General features: G+C 39.9%; 1 pseudogene; it reads right to left on the minus strand.

The window, feature by feature from the left end:
- Positions 1-536: 536 nt before the first annotated feature.
- On the minus strand, positions 537-11455 carry LOC125121973 (lysine-specific demethylase 3A-like; annotated as a pseudogene).
- Positions 11456-12651: the final 1196 nt, after the last annotated feature.

Consider the following 12651-nt stretch of genomic DNA (forward strand, 5'->3'; position numbering starts at 1 on the left):
CTCTTTGAATTGTATAGTATTTGATTTCTGCTATATAATGCCAGTCCTATACATTAAGAACTGCATCATTCACTATTCATTTTTTTCCACTGATCTTTTGAACCCTGAAGGCCAGAGAAGAGGGTATTCAAACATAAAACAAAATAAAATCCAAATAAATTGTGACAGTAATTCCTAATAGTTACAAGTACATTCTGGCTAAGCTCTCTAACAAAGTAGCTAAGGGATAAATGCAGATATTTCTTCAAGGCTGATGAGGTTTTGTTTTTACAGCTTGGTAAAAAGGTTGTACTAGGTGAGAAGTCACAGTTTAAGGATGCATGTTCCTAAAATAATTATTACACATATACATTTAGTGTCTGTAAATACTGGAAACATATTAGACAAGGTCTATGTATCTCTCAAAAGTTGGGTACAGTTTTTTTTTTAATATATAACATGATTTTCAAAGTCCATAGGAATTCTGACTGAAGAGTTTGAACAGCTGCCAATAATTCACTTTCACTTGTGCAGGATTTAAGACATCTCTGGGACCCTTAGGGTTTGCTCAAACTGGATTTTCTGGATTTCAGTATAACAAGTGCATCTTTCACTACTTGGTAAATAACATTCTTCACCTGTAATTTATCTTCATGATTAGTATGAGTTTGTGACAGATAATAGGATTCTTGAATAAGCTGGAAGCATTGTTTAACATGCTCTGAAGAAACAAAATCTCCAGTCACATAGATACAGCTATATAAGTTACGAACCTTATATGGAATTCCAGCTGAGATAAATGCCACATATCTGAGAAATTATATAATGGCCTAGCTTTGGACTCCGTAACTTTTTTGGGCATCACCTGCAGCATATGGAAGTTTTCAGGCCAGGGATAGAATCCCAGTTGCAGCTGCCACCTATGCCACAGCTATAGCAAGGACAGATCCTTAAACCACTGCACTAGACCAAGGATCGAACCCACACTATTGCAGAGATAATGCAGGCTTCTTAACCTGCTGCACTGTTCCCTGTTCAAGAGGGAACTCCACACTCTTGATGACATTGCATTCTTAGTGATCAGTCTAAATACAAGCGCTGATCATTGATAGGGTCATGGTGGCAGGGTTTTCTTAAATTTACTCTTTTAATGCCTTTTTAAAGAATTCTCGTTATCTTTGTGTCTTCACAAGCATACATTTGTCAGAAGGCTCCTGGCCTCTCATTTCTCCCAATAAATTGCTTTATTGTGAGATCATGAGAATTTCTATCTTGCACAACTTTGAGGACTTCTTGGTCATGCTGTCTTTTGGGAATTCCCACCTAGAGCAAGACATGTGGTCTGCTGCACCACCTATGTCTCAGTAAAGACATTGCTCCACATTTTTAATCATCTGGAGAAATTAATCCATAAGCATTATACATTTCGAGGCCCTAATCTGACCAAATAAATAGTCTAGCAGCCTAGAGACACAGTTCAATTTGTCATCTCACCCCTTGGGCTCCAGCAATGGAATTCTGACCAAGATCATCAAAGATGGAGAGCTTCATATCTCTAAAATTTCCCCCTGATAGCCAATCCTTAAGTTTCAACATTGTAAATTCTTTTTCATTTCCCAAGAGATTTGGAACATCCTCATATCTATTCCAGAAACACCCTACTATGGCTTCTGTGATTTCATTCATCCTTGATACAGACTAAATGTTTGTGTTCCCCCCAAAATTCATATTTTGAAACCTAATCCCAGTGTGATGGTATTTAGAGGTGGAGCCTTAAGTTTGAAGGCAGAGCTCCCACGAATGGGATTAGTGCCCTTATAAAAGAGATCCCAGAGAGCTCCATTGCCCCCTTCTATCACATAAGGATACACTGAAAAGAGACGTCTATGAACCAAGAAGTGGACCCTCATTAGATATATTAAATCCACTGGTGCCTTGATCTTGAACTTCCCACCCTCCAGAACTGTGAGAAACAAATGTTTGGTTTTTTAAGCTATTCAATCTACAGCATTTTGCTATAACAACTCAAACAGACTAAGACAGTCCTACAATTAACTAGATTTACTTCCTGGTCAACAGACACTTTGCTCTAGGATTCGGGTTTCCAAAATTCAGTGTTCAATTTATGATGCACTCTAGGCACCATCACTGGCTGTCGTTGTTCCCAGTACTCCCTGAAAATATTCCAGTTGCTCCAATATTGGGATCTTTCAAGCATAGCAAGCAATTACCCCACAGATAGAAATGAGGAGTGTCAAAATGCTAGGTATGTCATGGATCCTTGAGGTTCCTACATAAATCAGAGGAAGGTTTATTTTCTACCAAAGAAGGAAAAATGTCATCAAGAATTTTTGATGCATTCCTAAGTACATTTTATGTCATTCCCCCCACCCCCCTGTGGATATACCACTGGTTAGAGCCACCAGCCAGTTTAAAGGGGAAGTGCTGGTTGGACAGGATGATTTCATGCTCCTAGCTGGCTTGGAGGGTGTACCCTTCTCACAGCTGCTGGTTCCAACACGGAGGGATTCTGTAGAAGCACAGCATCAAGAATGGATATTTCTTCAACCTAAGGAACTCAGTTTTGTAGTGTTCCACATTTTGCTTTTACAAAATGAACAGTTTTCAACATCATAGAAAGTTTTTCAAATGATCTCTGTGTAGGCAGCAAGTTCCCTGACTTCTTTATGCGTCTCAGCCAAGGAAAAGTCTTGCAGATAACAGCCCATTGGCAATTTCCCCCTTAATGTGGTAGCATTTCACACACCCTCCAAATTCAGTAAAAGGTGAAGATGGTAGTATCACATGCATCACCTATTCCTTGACTACCTTTGGCCAGCCACTCTCTCCAAGCAACCCTCCAAGAGATGCTCTTACTGTATGGCTCCACAGTTGTCATGCCTTCCTTTTTAGAAATCGCCATTTGTCACAGTGGCCTCCAACATTGGCCAGAATGCACTTTCCTATATCCACATCAGTCTCCACCACATTTTTGGTTAAAGGCAAACATAGGCTAATTACTTCATTGTTATTACAAACATTTTGACAAAGGCAAGGGTCTAATAACCGAATAAATAAGGTTTCCTAGAATCTGTGTGAGGAGATTGTGATCACACAACTCCCTTTTCTCCTTCATCACTCACTTCAAAGAAACAGTGACAGGGATAAATAAACTGATATTTTAGGTATGTTAGGTCAGGAGTGCCTTGGGAAGCAAAAAACAGAAAATCTGACTAAATAAGGAATGCAGAGATGGTTGGTTACTTAGGGTCAACCACTAAGCCATGTCATCAGGATCCTAGACTTTGATCCATCATCGTTAGCTGTTAGCTTTTCATCTTTGAATCTTTTGATTTACAGTTTCAAGACTCCCACTGAATTTTCAAGCAAATGAGAGGGAAAGACGACTTCCATCCCCTCCTATGCATTTATTCAGAGAAGAAAAATCTCTTCTAAAAGTCCCCAGTAGACATCTTCATATATTTCATTGGCCAAGAGTGGGTCATTTGGCCTCCCCTACCCCCAAGCAAATCTGGAAATCATGAATGGGAAACAATAACAATTAAACTTAGATCAATTATGATTCATCCTCTGGAGCCTGGCAGACTACTGCCTATATTAGTTGGCTATTGCTGTGATAATGCTCCATAACGAGAAACCCCAAAATCTTAGTGGTTTACGGGAGCAAGCACTTGTAATGTGTCCCCCAATTACAAGTATGTAGGTTATCTGTGACTCTGCTGGGTTTAACTGGGATCAGTTGGGCTTGGATCTAGACTGTGTTTGTTTTCATGTCCGCCCCATATATCTTCTTATTCTAGAACTTCTGGCCACATGGCATATTCTTCTCATGGCAAATGGTCAGTGCAAGAGGCCATGTAAAAATTTTACAAACATATGTAGAGTCTCCAATCATGTCTTGTCCAGTACATTCCATTTGCCAAGCAAAACATCTGGCCAAGTCCATTATAAACTGGGCAAGAATATATGCTCTGCCTATTCAGGTGGAAAGTGTTAAAAAAGCTATGTGCCAAAAGGTGTGTATGTAAAATCCTATTAGAGAGAGCAAATGAAGGATTGGAAACAAAAATTGTCTGTCCCCTCATTCCAACAAACTGGGGGAATGAGAGAGAAAGGAATGGTTCTTGAGTATCCATCCAATAGTGTCTTCCATATCAAATTAGCCAAAATAAGCATTAGAAATTGATTTTTCTTTTCTTTTCCTCTTTTTAAGGCCACACCCATGGCATACGGAGGTTCCCAGGCTAGGGGTCAAATTGGAGCTGTAGCCACTGGCTTCCACCAGAGCCACAGCAATGTGGGATCCGAGCCGTGTCTGCTACCTACACCACAGCTCATGGCAACGCCAGATCCTTACCCCACTGAGAGAGGCCAGGGATCAAACCCACATCCTTATGGATGCTAGTCGGGTTAGCTAACTGCTTAGCCACAACGGGAACCCCCAATGTTTCTGATTTAGTTAGCAGGAGGAAGAGAAAGAAGTAGGGAAATTGGAGAGTTACAAACTGCTTTCCTAGACAGGGTATTCCAGCTATAACATTGATGGACAGTTGAATAGGCTGACACAGGCTGTTTAACATCTCAAACTCTCAATGCCTGCAAATAATAAACATCTCTGGTGCGGTATGTGCCAGGTACTACACTGATTATTTTATTTGCATTTGCTCCCTTTATCTTCACAAAAACCTATGAAGCTATTCTCAGTTTACAACTGAGAGGCCAGGTAGCTTAGCTGCTTATAAATGGCAACACTATGTGGGAGCCCAGATCTCTCTAATATCATTCACTCAGGCATCCACTACATGCCAGGCACTGTGGTGAGCATGCAGAGCAACAACACAGCCCTTGTTCTCTAGGACTTCCTCTCAGTCTCTAAGCTATCCAGCCCCCTGATATTACATGTAAACTAAAAAAAAATGAGTCCAAGATAAATATGTGTATTATTTTTTAAATGAATGTACTTTATTTCAGTTTCATTTCTAAGGGCTTATCATGTCATGAACCATCATACCAACTCTTTGACATAAGTACTATCATTCCTCAGTTTAAACATTAAGAAACTAAGATCCATAGAGGTTACCTTTGTTACACACTAGAAAGTGATGGAGCAGCATAGAAACCAAACCACACGACGCTTGGGCTTGCCTTTCATCACAGCTGCCACGTGCAGCCCACAACTAATAAAATACAGGTTTCTTCAAATATAGTAATGAATCAATACAGCTTTTTCTGATTTATTTTCTCATTAAAAGATACTAGTTATCACATAAAGATACTAATTATCACATTAAAAGATACTGGTTATCACATAAAGGCCTGTAAACTATTTTACATTCAAAAGGGTTCTTCACATTTGAAAAACTTGAGATTATGGGTCTGATATTTTTAAAGAATTTCAAAATCAAAAACCAAGGAAAGATATTAAAATATAAAACAATAAGTGTAGACTTTTTCCCTTAAATCTCAAGAGACTGGATTTCATGTATTCCAACTATCTGATCTACGTTCGATGTTCACATCATACTTTACAACTGTTAATTAATCATGGCACATTCTAGTGGTAATTATGACATTATTAAAATCACTTTACGTGGGGGTGCTGGAGGCACCGCTGGAGCCCACTTGCCTGCCAGCTGCACTGAGTAGCCAGAAATTGGGTAGCAGTCCCAGCCACATCTGTTCCTAGTTCCCAGCCACCTGGCGGCACAACTATGGGCTATGTCACTGCTGCCCAGGCAGCACCACTGAGCATGGTTCCCCAATATGGCAGCTCTGCGCTCCTCTGCCCACTGCCCTACCGGCCCCAGGACCCCAACACCCGCTCTACAGCCACCTGGCTCTGCGCGACAGCCAGGGAGCCTTCTAATCCAGAGCAAATTGTTTAGAACATAAAGCATAGATCATAAAGCAAGAATATAATCATTATCAGAGGCAAAGTCATTCAGAAGTCATTCTTAATCACGGTAAATCTTGTGTTTTGGAAAGTCACTCTCATGCAGCACACGAAGCACCTCCTGGATGAAAAACTACCAGCCCTCTTTACCCTCCCACAAGATGGACTATTATGTGCACATGTCTTAAAAGAGGACAACGATTATGTTTGGGAGGGGTATGAGCAAATCTTCTATACTTATGTAGCAGAACAGTATGAATCTTTTGTGAAATTCGCACATCTTCAGATTACGCTACGAGCCTTCACATGTAGGACACCAGCAAACTATGTGTCCTGAAGCTTTTTGCATATCTGGGTACCAGGTTTAACAGCAAGAGACGGCTGCTGTATACCTTTTGCAACTGGTTTGATATCACATTTCAGCTCCAACTTTGCATCCTGAGAACACTTAAATGTTTCTACAGGTCCATTTTATACAACCTGAAAGATCTTAAAACTTCCTGATTGCAACAAGTATCTCTTTCTTTTCAGCTCATCCAATAAATAGCTCCGCCCTGCACAGACAGATTTTCCCAACAAAAACATCTGGAGCAACAGTTTAGCAAAATGTCTTCAGTGGCATTTAACAAATGGACTTTCCCCATGCATAGTTCTGTAAAGAGTGTGGGTATGTGCATTTTAAATTATTTGCAGTGTTCAAATTTTTTTGGTCTTAGGGATTCTGGCTATGAATTTGATGCATTATGATTATGGTTAAAAACATTTGCATGGTCTACAGAAGATCATTAATGTTTTGTGACCATATACATTGTAAGTGGATTATGTGTATGTACTGTTAATACGGGGTCTACTTCAAGGCATAGAATATGAACCATAAATTAGTCTGGACACCAGATGTGCTTATAATGGCACAGCAAAAATCTGGGGTACTAGGTCTACAAATGCATGGTGGGGAACTAGGACAAACTGGAAATGAGCCATTTGACAGCTGGAGTCTCCCTAGCTGGTGTTAACAAAATACTTTGATTCCAACTCTTAAAATGCCCATGTGGAGTCTGTACTCACCTCATTCACATAAAGAGCTCCCTGGACACCAGCCCTCTTAAAAAAAAAAAAAAAGTTTTCTCTGGAACAAAAACATTGGGATTTTCTTGGGCACTTAACATAGGTGAGCAGGGGGTGGGCCAGATTCCAGAGGCACAGCTGCTTGGGAGAAACCCCTTGAGCTTTGTATCAGTTATTAAAAATAGAAATTTGGATTCTTTGGTCAAGTTCCCCCCAAATTCCTTAAAGTGTACACATTCAACTGCTTGAGTTTTGGTTTGGCAACCCCCTGCCTGAAAACACTCATGGACTGTTTTTCACCTTGTTTCCAGGGCTAAGGAACAGAAAACAGCCTCTGTTTTGAGGAGATGGGAGTTAAGTATATACATTTATGTATTTAACATGACTTGATCAGGACCACATTTTACAAAGTGCGTTCTTTTATTATTGTTTCCAGAAAGAAAAGTTCTATTAAAATTGTTTTAGTTTCAATATAGAATAGCTTTTTTTTTTTTTAAATAGGGCTTATTTTAAACAATTCTGAATTGAATTCAAATTAAAAAAAACTTATAATTAACCTCATTGATACAGTTGCAAAACTCCTAAATAAAGCATTAACAAATTGCTCTCATCAATGTACAAAAAATAATCGGTGGTGGATCTAGAGATGCAAGGATTTTCCAACACTAGAAACTCTATAGAGGTCATTAGCATATAAATAATGTTTAAATCCTTAGTAGTAAAGAAGATTCCCTAAGAAAGACAAATTAGATAAAGTGATTCCCAAGAATGTAATCTGCAATATTTAAAACTTATGCAAAGGAGACTCCAGAGGGGCAGCCAATAAAATAAGGGTGAAGAGGGAAAGAGGACTGTGTGATGTCAAGGCATCCAAGAGAAGAAAATATTTCAAGTGGCCAAGCCCTCAGAGGTCAAGTAAGATGAGGACTGAGAATTAGCTTTTTTTTTTTTTTTGGCTTTTTTTAGGGCTGCACCCACAGCATATGGAGGTTCCCAGTCTAGGGATCGAATCAGAGCTGTAGCTGCTGGCCACAGCCACAGCAACATCAGATCCAAGCCACATCTGTGGCCTACACCACAGCCCATGGCAACACCAGATCCTTAGCCCCCTTAGCAAGGCCAGGGATCGAATCTGCATCCTCATGGATGCTAGTCAGATTCTTCTCCACTGAGCCACAACGGGAACTCCCAAGAATTGACTATTAATTCAGCACAGTGGTGGTCACTGTTTCTGTGATAAACAGTATCTCTGTGGAGTGAGAGGAAAGAAGCCTGGTTGGTCTGGGTTAAGAGAAAATGCAAAGTGAGGAAATCGAGCCCAGACTGTAGAAAACTCTTTTAAGAAGTGAAGTGCTGGAGTTTCCGTCGTGGCTCAGTGGTTAACGAACCACTTCATCTAAATGAGGTGGTAGATCAGGTCTTTTAAGAGGAGTGGGTAAAAGAAAGGTTTTGTTTGTTGACATTTTATTTCATACTTGTTATTGTTATTTAAGGATGATAGGTACTGGGCATTTTTTTTTTCACCCAAAGAAATAAACAGTGAATAAAAGTTGGATGTTGCAAGAGAGAAAAGACATAACTTATGGGAGAAATATTTTCTCCCTCAGTCATGAGCACCTTGCCAAACTCCAACTCATGTGAAACTCAATTCTCCACCTTGATCCTAAACTCAAGCAGCTGAACAGAGTAAGAAAAGAATATGCAGCTCATCTCATTGAAAATCCATGACTACAAACCTCAAAAGAGCACTTAACACTAACCAACAATCCTTCCATACTTTGCCAATACGATGGCTTCTCTCCAAAATGATTATGTCACACATTCTCCTCTCTATAAAAATGTATGTTCTTTGCCTCCTCCACTAAAATAGGAGCTATGAAATAGATCTGGTGGTGGCAAGTTGAGAGGACCTCTACATGCTTTCTTCTGTCTCTCTGTGTGGTCTAGATCCCACTTTATTATAATAGATAGGACACCAGCTGAAGGATAACTGAAACATTTAGGCTTGCTTAGAATAATAAGCCCAGGAGTTCCCGTCGTGGCGCAGTGGTTAACGAATCTGACTAGGAACCATGAGGTTGCGGGTTCGATCCCTGCCCTTGCTCGGTGGGTCAAGGTTTCGGCGTTGCCGTGAGCTGTGGTGTAGGTTGCAGACGCGGCTCGGATCCTGCATTGCTGTGGCTCTGGCGTAGGCTGGCAGCTACAGCTCCGATTCGACCCCTAGCCCGGGAACCTCCATATGCCGCAGGAGCGGCCCAAGAAATGGCAAAAAAGACAAAAAAAAAAAAGAATAATAAGCCCAGATAAAATGGAAAATTTGCTAGGATTATACACAATAAAAATGTGACTCAAAATAAAGCAAGAATTCAGTCTCCTTGGAAAGTTAGATTTGCAAATCTGACCTGGGAAAATTAGGTTTGGTAGTAATAATGGACCCAAACAAAGGTCAAATACTATGTGCCATCATCAGTAAAAATCTTCATTATAAAATTTACACAGAAAAGCTGCCCCCTCAAAGAAAATAGCTCAATAAAATGATCATAAAAATAGAAAGTACATTTTAACTGTGAAAAATCAATCAAAGCTGTAAATAGTCATTATGATGCTGATATTTAGAAACAAAGTTGGAATCTTGTATAAAAATATTGGGGAGAAACTGTCAACAGAGAAGTTAAAATGTCCTATACTAATTTGGTATACTTCCCTCCAAACTTTTTCCCATGTATTCAGACAGAACAAGTGGAGTTCAATCCCTACTTCTCAAGCATAAATACCCCCACCACACCAAGAGGTGCCCTTGGGCTAATAGGGTGCCCTAAAGACATCACAAGGAGATGTCTCAATGAGCAACCACCCAGTGGCAGAAAGCAAACTGGTGGTATGGAGTAAGCATTGGTGTGCTAGACATTAGCTGGTGAGAACATGGTACAAACAGGAACAATTCCCCAAGAGTATAGATTGAATGATCAACAGGCACAGGCCCCAATGCAGGCAATGTAAAGTTCTCTTTCTTAGGAAGTCTGGGTAGTTGCCTAACTGGCTAGGTCTCTGATCCAATACGGCTTTTGGAGCCTCACGGCAGGAGCCTCAAACCAACTGCCCCTACGCTCTTTGTTTAGGGGCTTTTTTTGGACCACTTTTTCCATTTGGGCACTCTTGGTATTTTTCTCTTCCTTTCCTACCCTCAGTGTCTTTCCTCTACTCTCCTTTTGGCCTACTGACTTCTTCCATTTCTCTTGTAATAAATATCCTTTTTAAAAATAAAAGATTCAAAATACTTACGTTTTACTAGAAAAAAATAATATTCAGTCTAATTAGTAATCAAAGATAAAGCCTATTAATTTAAAATAAATACCATTTTCACCTAATCAATTGGCAACAGCTGACAAAACAAAGGGTTGATTAGCTATTACTCAGAGGAGGTGAGAGACTACAAATTGGCTCAATTTTCTGAAAGATGATTGGGCAAGACATCAAAATCCTTTAAATATTCACACTCCTTAACCCAGTAATTCTGCTCCTAGGGACTTTTTTTTTTTTCCTATTTCTTTTTTAACTGAGATATAATTGAGATATAACACTGTTTCAGGTGTACAGCATGTTGGTTTGACACACTATTGCAAAATGATTAGCACTGTAGTGTTAGCTAACACCTCCATCTGGTCACACAACTAACATTTCTTTTTTACAGTGAGAACATTTAAGATCTACCCCCTTAGCAACTTTCAAGTATATAATACAGTATTGGTAATTATAATCATCATGCTCCATTTGATCCCCAAAACTCATTCAACTTATAACTGGAAGTTTGTACCTTTTGTTTGTATCTCTCCCCATTTCTCCTGCCCCTCAGCTCCTGGTAACCAGGGTAGAAAAATCTATCAATTTGACTTTTGTTTTGTTTTTTGGATTCCACATATGAGTGATATCATACACTATTTTTCCTTCTCTGACTTGTTTCACTATTATAATACCCTCAAGGTCCATCCATGTTGTTGCAAATGGCTATAATACCCTTTAATGTTCATTAGAAAGAAATTCAGTGTCTTTAATGATAAATATTATTTCAAGCCATTTCTTGGTCTGCACTTAAAAAGCTGCGGGGTAGCCACTCCAACATAACAACAAGTAAAAAGCTAAAAAAACATACTGAAAAAGCAAAAACTCTCCTTGGATTCATACAGGGGAGGGAGAGGAACCCATGGCAAACTTCTGCCCCAAAGACTGGAGAGATTGGTGAATACAAGAGTCATGGCTTACCAGAGCAGAACCACCTCAGGAACCAGCGGCAGGATAGGAAAACCAGACCTGTGACTGACGAATCGCTGGAGGCTCAGTGTGAGCAATTCTGAGAGTTAAAAATTCCAGGGGGCTCAGTCTTAGGGAGCCCCCACCATATGGTGAGATTGACTTCCAGGAGCTTGAGCAGATTCCCACAATAAATGTTGGCGAAAAACCCTCTCCTGCTTCCAGCAGGAGGAAGGGAAAAGGACCCATTTTGAAACCTGCCAGAGCACTGAGTTCTTAACAAGGCCTGCCCTCAGGAGAAAGTAGTTAACCAGAGCCTAACCTGCTGGAGTATTATTAGAACACAAGTAACCTGGGGGTGGGGGGAATACCTCGGTCAGCTCTAGCCATCCACCTGAGGGAGGGGAAATATGCAGCGCTGGCCCACTGTAGTCATTCTGTCCCATCTAAGGTGGAGAGGAAACAACAAACACCTGCGAAGTTCATATTCGGAGAAGCATAGGCTCACTAAGACTGAGACTTAGTTCATAGGACTGTAGACCACTTTCCCTCCAACATATATCTCCCCACAGTGCTAAAGACCAATTCACAGCAGTTCTTTTTACCTGGTACATCATGTCTGGCTATCAAAAAGATGACAAAGCATACTAAAAGTAACAACAACAACAACAACAACAACAAAAACAACAGTGCCTATAAAGTAGTCCAATAGAAGAATGCATCACCTTTTATTTATACAATCTCACATTTTGTAGTTTAAATTTTCCATTATCCTAAAATAATAAAAACCCTTGCATGCATGCATGCGTGTGTATAATCAGATGGTGAGTTTCCTTCAGATATATTTTGAAAAATTATTTGCCGTAAGTTTAAAAAATAATCAATTATCAGCTAGCTTAGTAAACAAATACAGTATGATATCACTTATATATGGAATCTAAAAATATAAGAAACTAGTGAATTTAACAAAAAAGAAACAGATACGTAGAGAACAAACTAGTGGTTACCAGTAGGGAGAGGGAAAGGGAGGGGCAACATAGAGGTAGAAGGTACCAACTATTGGGATAAAATAAGCTACAAAGATATATTGTACAACAAGGGGAATATAGCAAATATTTTATAATAATTACACATGGAATATAGCCTTTAAAAATTGTGAATCGGAGTTCCCATCGTGGCTCAGTGGTTAACAAATCCACTAAGAACCATGAGGTTTCAGGTTTGATTCCTGGCCTTGCTCAGTGGGTTAAGGATCCGGCGTTGCTGTGAGCTGTGGTGTAGGTTGCAGATGTAGCTCGGATCCCTCATTGCTGTGGCTCTGGCGTAGGCCGATGGCTACAACTCCGATTAGACCCCTAGCCTAGGAACCTCCATATGCCATGGGAGCGGCCCCAGAAAAGGCAAAAAGACAAAAAATAAAATAAAAAATAATAAATAAAAATAAA

Source organism: Phacochoerus africanus, chromosome 3 (genome assembly GCF_016906955.1).
Source record: "Phacochoerus africanus isolate WHEZ1 chromosome 3, ROS_Pafr_v1, whole genome shotgun sequence".
Lineage (NCBI taxonomy): Eukaryota > Metazoa > Chordata > Mammalia > Artiodactyla > Suidae > Phacochoerus > Phacochoerus africanus.